The sequence below is a fragment of the Pan paniscus genome, chromosome 3 (assembly GCF_029289425.2).
Source record: "Pan paniscus chromosome 3, NHGRI_mPanPan1-v2.0_pri, whole genome shotgun sequence".
NCBI classification, from domain to species: Eukaryota; Metazoa; Chordata; class Mammalia; order Primates; family Hominidae; genus Pan; species Pan paniscus.
Window position 1 is genome coordinate 67278328 of NC_073252.2, and position 16139 is coordinate 67294466.

Here is a 16139-nt window from a genome sequence, read left to right on the forward strand (position 1 = left end):
AACGGTAAGCAATTTAAATTGAAAAATATGCATTATTCCCCTTTCAGTTCAGGATTTAGAATTGTTCTTGATAAATACATGATGATCAGCAAATACGTGTTAAAGGAATAAAAAGGAGGAAGGATTGTCACTTTTTCTCTGAAATATTTGCTTTACCCCCACCCTATTCTTTATCAAGCATCCAGAGCTCTATTGTTTTCTTTGTAAGGAAAAGAATCTACTCTTCTGCTGAATTCTAAGCAATTGGCATGCAAGAGACTTTTTGCCTTTCATCTCCTATATTTCGGAGAGTGCCTCACTCAGATTAAATGCTTAATACATACTGAATGAAGGAATAAAAATATTAAATTTCCTACTGTTACTGCCTTAAAGCAAAACTAAAAGCATAACATAGTAATATCAAAAAGACTTGTTAGAAAACCCATTCACACTTGACTTTTTAAAAATATCTGTCAAGATGATTATTTTAAAAGAATCTGAAAATCTTAGAAATACTAAGGAAAGGATGCATGTTTTAAGTCATTGAGAGTTGTGTTTCAACTTCAGTTTTGATGCTAGTCCTGTGAATTCTGGATTTCATTATACACTCTAAGCTTCCATTTCCTCATTTTTAAAACAAAGATAAACATCTACTTCGCAAGAATTTTGTGAAATTTAAATGAGAAAATGAATTTAAAAACAGGCTAATACACAGTAGACACTTGGTAAACAATAGCCACTATTATTTTTTCATTGTTTTTAATATCATCATCATCATTAATATAAACCTGCTTGGAGCTCACACACTACCATAGTTAATATTGCTGTTTTTAAAAGGATTCTCCTTAAATTTGGACAAGTGGAAGGTCATATGGATTGTGGTAATTTGTGATTTTTAAACAGGCAATTGAGAATTCTTTTCCCTCTTACAACAAACACATTTCCATCTTTCCAGTACTGTCAATGAAAAATATTTTTTTTCCTTGAAATCTAAGTCCTTCACTCAATGTCCTATTAAGCTATGTCGTCAGCCCGGCGCAGTGGCTCACGCCTATAATCCCAGCACTTTGGGAGGCCAATCGCGCCACTGCACTCCAGCCTGGGTGACAGAGCGAGACTCCATCTCAAAAAAAAACAAAAGCTATATAGTCAAAAGACTGACCCAGACCCATTTTGGAAGTATTCTTTCCCTATTTGTTTATGAAGAAGTAAAGATTCTTCTTCTTCTTTTTTTTTTTTTTACCATTTTAGAAAACACTAACATGTTATTGTCTCATGTGTTCATGTAAAGAGACCACCAAACAGGTTTTGTGTGAGCAACAAGGCTGTTTATTTCACCTGGGTGCAGGCGGGCTGAGTACAAAAAGAGAGTCAGCGAGGGTGGTGGGATTATCATTAGTTCTTATAGGTTTTGGGATAGGCGGTGGAGTTAGGAGCAATGTTTTGTGGGCAGGGGGTGGATCTCAGGAAGTACATTCTCAAGGGTGGGGAGAATGCAAAGAACCTTCTTATGCGTGGGGGAGATTACAAAGAATCTTTTTAAGGGTCGGGGAGATTACAAAGTACATTGATCAGTTAGGGTGGAGCAGAGACAAATCACAATGGTGGAATGTCATCAGTTAAGGCTATTTTCACTTCTTTTGTGGATCTTCAGTTGCTTCAGGCCATCTGGATGTATACGTGCAGGTCACAGGGCATATGATGGCTTAGCTGGGGCTCAGAGGCCTGACAATTACCATATATAACATACTCCTGCATTTTATCTCATAGATTTTCAGGGACAGAGTAAGCACCCATTGTCCATTTACTTACTTGTATTTATTTTAATCTAAAGGAATTCAGAACATATCATCCCCAAATATGCCATTTTGGCACATTAGTTATTTTGAGCTTAAAAATTGAGAACCAGCCAACAAAGTAAAAGTTCTTTACCTCCCCCTCAACTGCCTAAAATATAAATTTCCCCTTTGTAAAGGAAATGTACATCTATTTTAAATTTTTCATTAGTAAACATATCAGTACCAGGAAAAAAATCTATTCTGAGATAATTTTATCACCTGAAAGACTTTTATCTTCATAACAATGCAATTTTTGTTCATCATCTTCCTCCCTTCACCTTCCTGTAACTTGCCTTCACCACGTTCCAGAAGCACCAAACCACAGTTATTTTCTGTAGCTCAGGATGCTATATAAGCCTCAATTAACTGGCCTTTTCTCGTATGAACTTCTGTGCATATACACATAAAATTGTTTTTCTCCTGTTAATCTGTCTTATGTCAATTTAATTCCTAGACCAACAAACCATTTTTCATCCCTTTCAAAAAACCAACAAAAATATATAACTCTCATGAAAATAAATTAAAACCATCCAAATGAGAATATGCAAAGACTGTTTATTTAGAGCTTGCCATAAAGCAAGGGAGTCAGCCACCATCAATTGCTTTTGGCAAAGATTCAAAGTCCAGCAGGGGAGTGAGAAATCTTCAAAGTGAAATTGTAGGTTGTTGGCCTTGGGTAGCTGGAGGCAGGCTAACTAGAAGTGAAGGTACCTATTTGGCTCTCTATGGTTAATTCCGAACGGGAACCAGAAGCAAAATTAGGGAAGCTGTTATTTACTGATCAAGTCATGACCATTTTGCACAGTTTGTGGTTTGGCTTTCTGAACCAGTTGTTACAGAGTTTGCATATTAGAATTTTATTTTTACATATGGTCTGGCCATTGCTGGTGTATATATTCAATTTCTCCCTCTTTTTCTCACATAGAAAGAGGACCCGCTCAGAATACTAGCATTTATTTGCATGCTGGTCCACACTTATAAAAATGAGTTTCAAAATATATTTATAAATTCAAATATATTTCTACACTAGAATTAAAGCATACTTTTTTCTTTATTTATTTCTTTCTTTTTTTGAGACAGTCTCACTCTGTCACCCAGGCTGGAGTGCAGTGGCGCCATCTCGGCTCACTGCAACCTCCACCTCCCAGGTTCAAGCTATTCTCCTGCCTCTGCCTCCCAAGTAGCTGGGATTACAGGCACACACCTCCACGCCCAGCTACTTTTTTTTGTATTTTTAGTAAAGACAAGGTTTCACCATGTTGGCCAAGCTGGTCTCAAACTCCTGACCTCAAGCCATCCACCCACCTCAGCCTCCCAAAGTGCTGGGATTACAGGCATGAGCCACTCTGCCCGGACTGAGTTAAAGCATACTTAAAAAAAAAATTGTGTATAGATTTCCATGTGAAATAGATATATTTGTATTGACTTAAGCTTTATGTTGTTGTTTGTTTTGGGAGGAGTCTCAATAATGCCCAAGAGGAGATCAGAGATCTTGAACTGGAGATCTTTTAAGGACAATCTTGAAAACCAAGATGAAAATACTTTAAAGGTTACCATTGACAGAGTAGGAGCATCACCATCTTGGACAAGCCCCTCATTCTAAAGTTCACCTTAATCAAAAACCCCCTAAATCCAAGAGGTATCAGCTAAGGTCAGCACAAAAATAAACCACAACTAATATCTCCAACCAGAAACATTCCAAACTCCTCCTCAGCCAGAGACATGCTAGCCCAGAAATAACCCCTCTCTGGCAGGGAAGGTTTCAGCCTCAAGATAACCCCCTCCAGCCGGAAAGATGTCAGCCCCAAGATAACCTCCCCTCTACCCAGACACATTCCAACTCTGCCATAAGCTTCCCTCACACAGAAACATTCCAAGCTTGTGATAAGCCCCCTCACCCTAAAACCAATATACACTCTTAGTCTGTAAGAGAAGGTGCTACTGACGGAAATCGACCAGAAGACCCTCTCAGGTTTATTTTCTCTAAAATAAATGTGTCCTTAACTGTCAAGCTGCATTTCATGTTTCTTCTCTCTTTCTTTAACTCTTACAACCATAACTAGCAGAAACCTGATAGTTTATTATCGGTGTTCCATACACATTGATTACAACCCCCAAGAGAAGAGCAATCTTACTGTGAAATTGTTTTTTTTTTAAACTGGAAATAATTAAATCTGATATATAAAATAATTCATGAGCCATACAAGGTCTTCAAAAGCAATTTTGTTACCTGAATAAATTATTTTTGTCTTTAGGAAGGGTTCACAACAAATTCTAAAGTAGGCATAAAAATAATTTCAAATAAAGACATGATTCTGCGTTCTTACACTTGCTTTACTCTGGGTAAAACAAAAGTTTTGAATATAGCATCATGTTACCTTTCAGAAGTTGAAAAATAATCAACTTCTGAATAAGAAATTATTAAAGAAAAGTTTATAGTACAATTTCTTGATTTAAAGAAGGATCTGCTTTAAGTACAAATGTTTAATATAAGTTAAATAAATTGTCTTCTTCAAACCATTTTTTCATTATTTCCAATAAATATTTATTGAATACACAAAAGAAGACAAGACTGAGGATGAGAGCTCAAACAAGACCATCATACATAATATATTTTGCCTGAACTACATTTTATTTTTTTTTTTCTTTCATCATTGAGATTTTATAGGTTGAGGACCAGTACAGACATTTCAATTTGTACACAGTTCTTAACATACGTACCAAAAATCTCAAAGGCCATGTATTGTAATTCTTTTTTTAACGTTATTCCAGTGACTTTCCCTCTTAAAATTTGGAAGCAAATTTTCCTTAAAAGCTATCAAGTACCAGTACCTTCACATGTTGATAAGCTGTTAAATACGTCCCACCAATTCACAACTGAATAGCATATACACGACATATTCAAATTTTTCATCTTTCACAGCACAGTAACAAAGTTATTAGGAAATCAGGACTACCACAACCAAAGTTGTTACAGAGTGCACACATTTCTCACAGGGAGAGCCATGATCAAGGAGTAGTTTTCTTTGGGAAATAATTCTACTACAAAACATAGGAATAGAAGTAATTTAAAATATTCAAGACATTAAATGCAGGACGTACTCTATATTGCCATTTAACCTGCTCTGTATTATAGGATATAAAAACTAACCTCCCCAGCTATGGAATGTTAAGCTGACACTCAAGACAGCCAAAGCCTCCCATAATTCAATATCCCACAGTATTTTCTGGTTGTACCAAAAAATAAACAACCAGCGAATAATTTCACCTCTTAAAAAAAAAAAAAAAACATTTACACTTAAATAATGGGATGAGGTGTGATTCCCTCCTTCTTAAAAATGTTCCTAGAGCTACTAAAAAACTTGCATTTACAGAATAGTTGATAAAAAATATTCCTCTGGATTGTACAAGAAGGGAGACAGGTACAGCTGATAAGACATGGTATACGATATTAATCAGACTTGGCTTCTTTCTCTCCTGCTTTATCAGAGGCTGGACTCTCCTCAGTTTTCGTTTCCCCGTTTTCTGCAGGTAAATCTTCAGTTTCTTGATTAGCCACTTAGGCCTGTTTTCCCTTTGCTCCCCTTTTCCCTTTTGTTTGCACCTTTTTGTCTGAAGATTTATCTTTCCCTGCTGCCCTTTTCAGCTTCTTTTCCACTTTTGCAGGAGCAGGTTTAGCTAACAACCGCTCCGATCTCCTCTTGGGCTCTTCCTTGGCGGCCCCTTTGTCAGAGCTGAGCTTCCTCTTGGGCATCCTGGCAGCGGGGAGGGCATGTGCCAGGTTCCTGCGAGCGGGGGCGCACCTAGAGCCTTCGCGAAGCTGGGCTGCAGCTCCTCCCGCCGCCCGAGCTGCTGAGACCCACTGCCTTAACTACATTTTGAAAACTTGAACCAACATTTCAAAATCAGGACATTTCATATACAAGCCTGGATTTCAGTCTTCCCTTGAACAACCAGGGCCTGCATTTGCGTAGATCAGCTCAACAAAGGAGGCAGAGAAGGGTATGTGATGTTCACCACAGCTCTGACAACTCCCCAGTGAGACTCTGCCTCTCTCAATTGTCCTGCCACCGTTTTTATCTCCAAATAAATATGTTTTATACCTTCATGTCTATAAAGAATTGAAAAGCAAAAGATAGACCAATAAAGTATCACATTTTAAGAAAAAGGGAAAAATATATTTTCCCTTTTAAATTTCAACTGCCTTCCTTAATTTAAATTAAATATCCAAAGACTTTCTGTAATAAAGAAGACAAAATCCAGCCCACTTCAACTGCTTATAAAGGTTGAGTATTAGGCGGTGGTTCACACATATAATCTCAATGCTTTGGGATGCTGAAGCTCCAGAGGATCACTTAAGCACAGGACTTCAAGACCAGCCTGGGCAACAAAGCAAGACCAAATAAATAAATAAATAAATAAATAAATAAATAAATAAATAAATAAATAAAGTTAGCAAAGCAAGACCCAATAAATAAATAAATAAATAAATAAATAAATAAATCAAGAAAGTTAGCCAGGCATGGTGGCATGCACCTGTGGTCCCAGCCACTCCAGGGGCTGAGGTGGGAGGATCGTTTGAGCCTGGGAGGTCAAGGCTGCAGTGAGCTGTGATCTAGCACTACACTCTAGCCTGGGTAACAGAGTGAGACCCCCTCTCAAAAAAAAAAAAAAAAAAAAAAAAAAAGAGCAAAAAAGCTTGAGTATTTCTTATCCAAAATGCTTTGTACCACGAGTATTTCAGGGTTTCTTGGATTTTGGAATATTTGTATATATGTAATGAGATATCTTGGGAATAGGAACCGAGTGTAAACACAAAATTCTTTAGATTAACATACACCTTATAAACACAGCCAGAAGGTAATTTTATACACTATATTTTGATAATTTTGTGCATGAAACAAAGTTTGTGTACACTGAACCATCAGAAAGCAAAAGTGTCACCATCTAAGCCACCCATGTGGACAATCTGCGGTTGTTTGGCATCACCATCACTCCTGACTCTGAACTTATATGCTATTAATAAGCAATCATTTTCTTATTCACATGTAAGTGTTTAAGTAAAAAATATGACATATCATTAATACAGTGAAAAAATAATGTGTTCGGGGTAACTAAACAGCACAGTAGCATCATCAGAATACCTCTATCAGCTGTTAAACAACAGCAACTATAAACAACAGCAGACTGAATAAACTGTGCATTGTGCACCTGTGTTTTCACTGCAACCTGTCACATGAGGCCAGGTGTGGAATTTTCTACTTTGTGGCATCATGTTGGCACTCAAAATGCTTCAGGTTTTGGAGCACATTGGATGTCGGATTTTCAGATTAGGGATACTCAACTGGTATTATTATTCTGGCCCCTGCAAATTTTTCAGTAGGTCCCCTAGTATGTCATGCCAGGGACCATGCGAGTTCCTGGGAATAGCACTGTAACACATTCTTAAGTGGGTCCTTGACTCCATTGAGTTTATAATCTAGTAGGAGGAAGGCTATGAAGAATTCTAATAAAGCAAAGCAAGCAATCACAACAAACCTTCCTCTTTAACTTATCAAAAATGGAAACTTTGAAGAGCTGCTCTTTAATAAATCATTGGAAAGCACCAGAACCCAGGTGTTTTGACTCAGCCTCATTTCAGACTGAGATCTGAGGCCATGATACCTCATGTGCCTATATATGCTGATAATCACCATTACCTATACCATTCTTTACATTCTCTCATCTACACAATCATCTTCAACTCTCTCTCATCCACTTCAGTCTTACAATTTGTGATCAGCAAACTCCCCTGTAACTTCCACCTCTTCTCTGAATGTTCTTATCAGTGGCCGAGTTCCATTAATCCTGGCTTCCTTTTGTGTAAATTCTTCTGCTGAACTGCTTTTAACAGAAAGTCCTTTTATTCTTTCTCAGCCTATAAACCTCAGGACAATGTGATGTGATAGGTGTCCTCCTTTCTTCTTACTGCCATATCCAATTAATTCATTCCCCCCATACTTTTGAGAAAATTAATGCTAAAGCCTTTTCCCTCCATCTATAAGAGTGACACCCTTTCTTATGTCTTAATGCCTTCTGCTAAGCTACCACTCTTTATCATTTGTTGAAGATTTCTCTCAGGGCAAAGAATTTCTCCCCACCTCACTATCATTATCAGCTATTTCAACATTAACATAGATGAAGTGGCCACACCCTCATATCTTTGTTTCTTGAACTCTCATCTCTACCTTACATACCCATTCCCACACTCAGCTTTGATTTCATTAGAAACTGAATCAAATATAAAATGTGGACTTCAGACATTACAATATTCAACCCTTCTTTAACTCTCTTGCTATAACTTTGTTTCATGCACAAAATTATCAAAATCTTCTTTAACTCTCTTGCTATAACTTTGTTTCATGCACAAACTTTGTTTCATGCACAAAATTATCAAAATATAGTGTATAAAATTACCTTCTGGCTATGTTTATAAGGTGTATGTTAAACTAAAGAATTTTGTGTTTACACTCGGGTGCTATTCCCAAGATATCTCATTACATATATACAAATATTCCAAAATATTGGCCCTTTCCTGGTTTTGTGTCTTTTACTGTCCAGTTTAATTAAAGTATGCCATTATAATCACTCATTTGCAAATACTCAACACTTTTGCCCTTTTTACCACCATTGTGTACTTTAAGAAAATTCTTATTGAATTCTAACTTATACCATTTTTCTCCCTGTAATTGAGAACCAGAATATTCTAGGAAAAAGAAAATCATACAACTGGGCATTTTCACATTAAAGTCAAAATCAAAGACTTCAGATGAGCACAAAACAAGTATATTTGAACTCCTATGATGTCTCCCTAGTGCATTTGTTTTCCAGCATTCTGAGATGATGTATCATGCCCTCTCCACTTTTTTTTGTTGTTGTTTGAGACAGAGTTTTGCTCTGTCACCCAGGCTGGAGTGCAGTGGTGAAATCTCAACTCACTGAAACCTCCGCCTCCCGGGTTCAAGCAATTCTCACACCTCACCCCCCAAGTAGCTGGGATTACAGGCATGTGCCACCACTGCTGGCTAATTCTTGTATTTTTAGTAGAGATGGAGTTTCGCATATTAGCCATGCTGGTCTCGAACTCCCGGTCTCAAGTGATCCACCTGCCCCGGCCTCCCAAATTGCTTGGATTACAGGTATGAGTGACTGCACCTGGGTCTCTCTCTATATTTTCAACTCCATTATGTTAAGTATTAATGATCTACTTAATATTTTATGGAGACAATTGAATGTATCAAACATAACCTCTTCAGTAGAGACTGCTAGTAACCATACAACATACATTTAATCCTTATTTTTAATGACAGAATTCCATTCTTTAGATAAGCACATTGCCACCTTGCAAAAAGATTATTTCTCATCCTTCCTTGAACCTAAGTGTAGCTATATGAATCAGTCCTGGCCAAAGGGACATAAATAGAAACTGTGTAGTGTCTTCATCATTAGAAGGCTCATTAGAAGGTATGCATGTGGCCTCCTTTTTCTACTTTCTCCAACTTTCTGCCTGGATTTTTTTTTTTTTTTTTTTTTTTTTTTTTTTAGTTTCTAGTGTGTTTTATGTTAACAGGCAGAAATTTGCCAAGAAAAAACAGAGAAGGGTCAGATAAGATGGAATGAAACATGAAATGAAAAGCCCTCACTGCGTGTCATGATGAACAACCATCTGGGGTCCTTGTCCAGTATTGTTCCAATGGAGTGGAAGAATTAGAAAATGTTTCCATGTATAATGTTAGTGAAAATACAAGAATTAAAGATGAGTAATTTATAAAAATCTTTCAAGAAGTTTGATTACGAATGATAGAAGAACATCAAGGAAAAATTAAGAATTAGGAATTTTTTTTAATGGGAGCTGCTTGATCGTTTTCACTTCATTTTTATTTACTGAAGGGGTATCTGTTGATTTTAACAAGTTAATCAATCTAAAAGAAGAATTAATGTTCTCTCCACACTTCTCCTTTTCCTTCGGCCCCCTAAACAACCTGTTCTTTATTTTTATTACCATTTTTTTTAAACATGACGTGGTTTTAGTTTTCTCTCCTCTAAAGTGGGAATAATAGTAGTATCTACATCAAAGGTTGGTAAAGATTACATATGTTTTTGTCCTTTGGCTATTGGACCTGTGATTAATTTATTTACTCTTGGGTTCATTCCCTGATGCCCATTGCTTTGCTTGAGACCACAAATGTCTGACTCCTGCATTTCCTAGGACCCTTGTCCATTGACTTCTAATTTGTTTCAGGATCCTGAATGCACTAGCAGAACACTAGGGAGAAAGAAAAGGAGAAATCAGGATATTTATGTTTCTTCCTCTCTCTTTCTGGCTGTTCCATGCTAGATCTCAACAGAACCTGTCCCTTCTCCATGGTTTGAGCTCTCCTTGAAGACTTTCAGTCTCTGAACTTGAGAAGCATCATCGTGTCCCATTTGTACTTCCAGCTATAGGGATGATAACACCTTTCACCTGTTGCTAAGCTCTGGGTTGTCTTACTATGATCCATTTGGTTTTTCATCTCATTTTTCACATTTACAAGTAGGTTCCCATGTTATATTCCTCTACTGAACTACCTGGCATGGGTTCTGTCTTCCTGACTTTGTCCTGACTGATACAACTATCATTGTCGTCATCGTCATCATCATCAACAGAATAAGTCAGTAAATAAAAAGTGGTTAAATGTGAAAAAAAAATGCCTCAGAAAATAGGAGATAGAATACAAAGCCCAGTTAAGAGGAAAAACCTGCAATTGGAAAATGGAAATAACTTCATATTAAAATAAATAAATAAATAAATAAATAAATAAATAAAAATGCATCTAAAAGCATGTAAATAGCCAGTCAAGATTATTCTGTATTTTTTGTTATTTTTATTCCATCCATTTATCTTGGACATGTTTGAGGCAACTAAGACCATAGTCCAATTGTACCCTGTCTCCCAGTAGCACCTTAACAAGGTAGTGAGTCTCCAGAAAAAGGTGGCAGAAGTATGTGTTATACAAGTAGAACCTGAGAAGCGTCACAGAGCTCCTTGTGTCCCAGAATGCACAGAGGCAGCACAATGAAATCCATGCAACACAAAACAGAGCAAAAATAAAGACAGTTACATAAAATTTCTGAGCAGATTGGAGATTAATAGAGCTCAGAAAGTCCATGAGCATAATTTGTTGTGGGAGCAACAGAAGAATTTCTCTTTGCCTGAGAGTGGTACTAAAGAAGAAAGAGATTTGCTGAATTTAATGCATCAGATGACAGCCCGGAATAATTTAGTAGCAATATGTACAGACTGATCATTAAGAAACAAGCAAGACAATATGTGACTCAATAGAAGTCAATGAGGACAGAGTACATTTAGGACTAGATGCCCAGCCCCGCCCTCCAACGTCTTTAGACTATGTAAGACACATGGATCCTTGACACAGTTCCTTGAAAAGGAAAGGGGAGACTGAGTAACAATAATTGAGATTATGGTTTTGACATTCTGACAGAATAGGGCTAAAAATAGAAAATAAATTCAATTTTAGAAAAATAATTTTTGTTTATTACACATCTGAATTAGAAAACTGAGATTTCTACCTATGACAAGCAAATAAAAATAGATGAAGGTTTTTATAAGATCAGTTTTAAAGTCATGTTGGAGGAATAAGCTCATAAAATATTTAGAAATTTTATGAAGCATAGTACTACATTAAAAATATGAATGGGCCGGGTGCGGTGGCTCACGCCTGTAATCCCAGCACTTTGGGAGACCAAGGCGGGTGGATCACCTGAGGTCGGGAGTTCGAGACCAGCCTGACCAACATGGAGAAACCCCGTCTCAAATACAAAATTAGCTGGGTGTAGTGGTGCATGCCTGTAATCCCAGCTACTTGGGAGGCTGAGGCAGGAGAATTGCTTGAACCTGGGAGGTGGAGATTGCGGTGAGCTGAGATCGTGCCATTGAACTCCAGCCTGGGCAGCAAGAGCAAAACTCCGACTCAAAAAATAAATAAATAAGTATATATATATATGAATAGATATACCTATATATCTATATATGAACATATATATCTGAATAGATTCATTCATATGTGTGTGTATATACTATATAGCTTGCTCAAAAAGAGAAAGCCAAGGTGGAAAAAAACCCTTTATTTCAAAATGCTTAAAAATGTTTTTGAATAATTAGTTGAAACACTGAAATCACCTAGAGAATAATCTTGAAATTTTAGAAATAGTTAGCATGTTGGTTGTCTTGAAGTTTTGTTTTGTTTCTCCATGTATAAAAAATTATTTGTGAAGACAGAATTGTGAAATTACTTAAAATGAAATTTTTAAATATTTATAGTTGTTTAATTTCAACTGGATAAAATAGAGATATATACTTATATGGCACTAAAACTATAACAGGTAAAAATATAAGAGTGGGGTTCACTACACCCATTTCATATCTGGAACCCAGACACAGCAAGCCATCTTTCAGCTTAAATACTTTTTATCCTAGTTTTTTCAGCATTTTCAAATGAGTGCTAACATGGTGAATTAAGAAATAATAATTTAAACACTTTTTGGCCATATTTATAAGGGAATTTGAATTGGCATAAACTTTTTCATACAAGAGATAAATCATTACTTGGCATGTGAAATGCACTGGTCAAAATTTATTTGCTACTTTTCTTCAAAGAGAAAAATAGTGATGTTCTGGCAAAGAGTAAATATGAGAATAAAGAGAAAGGATTCATTGTTTATCTAGCAAGTTGCTAACAAATTCGAATTACTTAGCAGTTATCTTTCAAGACTGAACAGTCACATCAACAACTGTAAGCAAAACTGTGATTATTTGACAATATCCTTATAATGGGAATTAAGTTTAAGAACGGGAAAAAGAGAACTGATCATTGGTAATATAAGTAGTTTTTCACCTTAAATTACATGTGACAAAAATTGTGGTGTTAATAGTTTAAGAAAAAAGGAAAAGAATGAGTTATCTTTCTTTACTGAGCATGCCCCTGCGTGACACAGCAAAAAAGACTAATGAGTTAGTCAGTGACTGTTTCATGACACAATGAACTAAATTTTCCAGTAATAATATTTATTTATTGAAAATTTCAACTTTGTATTGTACCACTTCTTTGGAAAATCACTTTTCTACAGAGATTTTCATAAACTTTTAAGAATGGAGCAGCAGTGGGCACCAAGCAGTCTACTAGACGTCCCTGGTTTATTGTTCTATGGCATTAGAAATATTTGGCAAAAACTTTGAGAAACGTAGCCTACTCTATAATTTTTTGGTCACTGATTTCACATCTGTTAATTTAAAAATTTTGCCCAACTTTGGCCATTAGATAACAATACCTTCTAGAAAAGCCATGAGCCATAACCCTTCATGAAGTTCCTCTTGCTCTGAAAACAGAGACCCATGTCCTGGACCCAGATCCAGACAAAAGGGCCAGGCACTATGTTAGCTGTATCAATTGCTAATTCATAAAGGTCATCGGGGTGTCTTTGCAAAAACCAGCAGAGAGTACCTCTGTCTCGTTTTCTTTCTTTCTTTTTTATTTTTTTGTTTTCTCAGCAACCTGGCTCTCAGGGAAAGAAAAAGGCTCTTCCAAAGTGTCTGCCTGTAGCATACCAATAATCGTGTAGAGTCAGTAGCAGTGCAACAAATCACTGATAAGTGATGAAAATATAAACATGGTCATTATAAAGGGCTTAGATAAAAGGACAACATGCTATTTGAGGATGGCTTATGACTTTCCAATGAAGAGAGAAGACTATTACTTCCTCTCCAAGAGTTTTGGGTACAGAAATAAGTTGGAATGTGACTTTAACTTGCTTCTTTGAGCTGTGCTTCCATAAAAGGATAATATTCTGATTATCAAGCTGGCTTTTGTAAACTCTAAAACTAAGTACTTTTAGAGATTAATTATTCTCTCGTTATGGAGGAAGAAGCAAGCCTTGTCGAGAGCAGCAGTAACTATCTCCTTTATATCACTACAGTGGGGGTTGGTATTTTAGGCTTCTTTTGCATTCATCCCCATAGCATTTTGTGAAGCTTGTCATGTAAGAGAGCAGTACAGGATTTCCTGCATATTTCTCTCATTGATTTATTAACTGATCTATACAATGGTTGTGTTATCACACTGATCACTAGTGATGACATAGAGAATAATTGCCATCCTATGACCGATCAGAAAAGTTATTTTAAATATGAAAGTAATATTTTATTATTAATAGTCTACATAAGCCAGTTCTGTCCTTTCTAGGATCCGTACTAGCAGAAGTTGTAAAGCAATGTCTTAAATACTCATTCAGGGTGTTTAATATATTTTAAATCAGTGGGAGATTCAAACATTATCAACCTTGCATTTTCTAGGGTTTTTTCTTAAATTTTCTTTTTCCACAGAATTAGCTGAAAGAACATCACCAGATCTTGCAACAATATTATCAAAATATTCACAACTTGATCTTAATAAGTTGCATATTTTTTAAGAAACACATTAAGTCTCAACAGGAATATATCAAACTATGATTTTACCTAAAAGGTCTTAATTGGTCCTATGTAAATATAACAGTATATTACTAAAGGAAATATTACCTAAAATCAATTTTGAATCACTTTATGGTTAGATGAACTGAAATTAATATTGATACTGTGTGCTTCACTCTTAACTAGAAGAAAAATAACATTTCTAGAAATATTAATATGATGATGGTACTTCAGTTAAGCAACTCACAGTGACTTTTTGCCATTTAAGCAAATAACAGCAGCTTTTTTTTTTCCTGAATGTTAAAATTATATTTTGGTGTGGAAAAATGTATTATTTAAGAACTATTTTCATTACACAGAATTTTCCAGTAGTTTACATTTGAAACTTATTCGTGCTGACTTTTCTTTTTTTCTGGATCAATAGTATCTCTGGAAATTATATATCTCCACGGAAACTTTTCTCTTTCCCTTGATTTACCTTCGTCATTTTATAAATATTTTTTCCTCCTGTTTTAGAGATAAGGGAATGAGATAAAATACATACGTTATAGGGAATATATTTAATATATATTTGTATTTTCCAATTCAGCATTCTAAAACAGTTATCTGCCAAGCATGTAAAGTTAAGAACGCTCACAATTTCCGTATCACCACAAACTGTTACAATCCACACTTCTCTGTCCTTTCTTTTGAATATGGCCATTGTGATACCATGGACCTTTTAATGGCAACACCGTAGCTTACAACATGATAGTACACCTTGACCAAATAGGGCATTTTTTTTTAATAACACGACATTTAATAGTTTTCATTTTTGTAATTCATTTTATTTTGAATTCTTGGTTTGGATGTTTTAGGAATTTGGACACTTGAAAAAAAGGTTTCCCTCTGTAAGAACACAAGAGCTCTACTTTTGCCAAATGGAGTTAGGATTTATGTTTTTCTGTCTCCTCCTTCTTCACTCCTTCCTTTTGTCCTTCCTTCCTACTTTCCTTCCTTTCTTTCTTCCTTTTGACCTTTTTTCTACGACAAAATCCTCAGGGAATCCTATTTATATATTCTCAATGAATTTTATTACCTTTCTTTAAGTGAATAGCATTTCAAGTTATGTGTAAGTAAAATGTGCATGAACTATAAAGACATAATAGTAATAATTCAATTTTACCTACATAGTTCTATTTTATTTGATTCTTTCTTCCTTTGTTAGTATTGGTAAATATATTACCTCATAAAATGTTATTAAAATCTACATTTCGCAATACCTTTTTCCTCAAACTATGACGTGTATTTTATTTGTTTCCATTATACTTTTTACAATTTTATATTGGAATGCAATAATCTGGTATATTATAGGGATTCAAAAGTGATGCAAAGCATATTAGTAAAATAATAAGTTATATAATTAATAGATCAAATAAGTGTATTTTACATCATAAATGTTAGCTATGACTTTCCATAATGGATGAATTACATTCATTTATTATTTTAATTATCAATGTTTCAAAATGTTCAAATTGCAATATGATGACACTTGTACTGCTAATATTAAACATGTATTTTCTAATAAAATTGAGATTACAAAGATTAAGCATTAAAAACTTGCAATTTGTTCTCACATCAATTAACATTGAAATTCCATCTCCTCTTAAGGTAATTTTTGCAAAAGTGTTACATAATATATTAATTATTCATTGACTTTCATCACAATTCATACTGTACTTGATCTACTAAAAGAAAAGTGTAATTACATAAAAGGAGACTGTGATCTATTTTTCTATTTTAAATATTGCTGTTTAGAAGAAACTACCACACTGAATATT

At 35.4% G+C, this 16139-nt stretch overlaps 1 pseudogene; it reads right to left on the bottom strand.

Moving 5' to 3' along the window:
• Positions 1-4352: 4352 nt before the first annotated feature.
• LOC117979989 (non-histone chromosomal protein HMG-14-like) lies at positions 4353-6802 on the bottom strand (annotated as a pseudogene).
• Positions 6803-16139: the final 9337 nt, after the last annotated feature.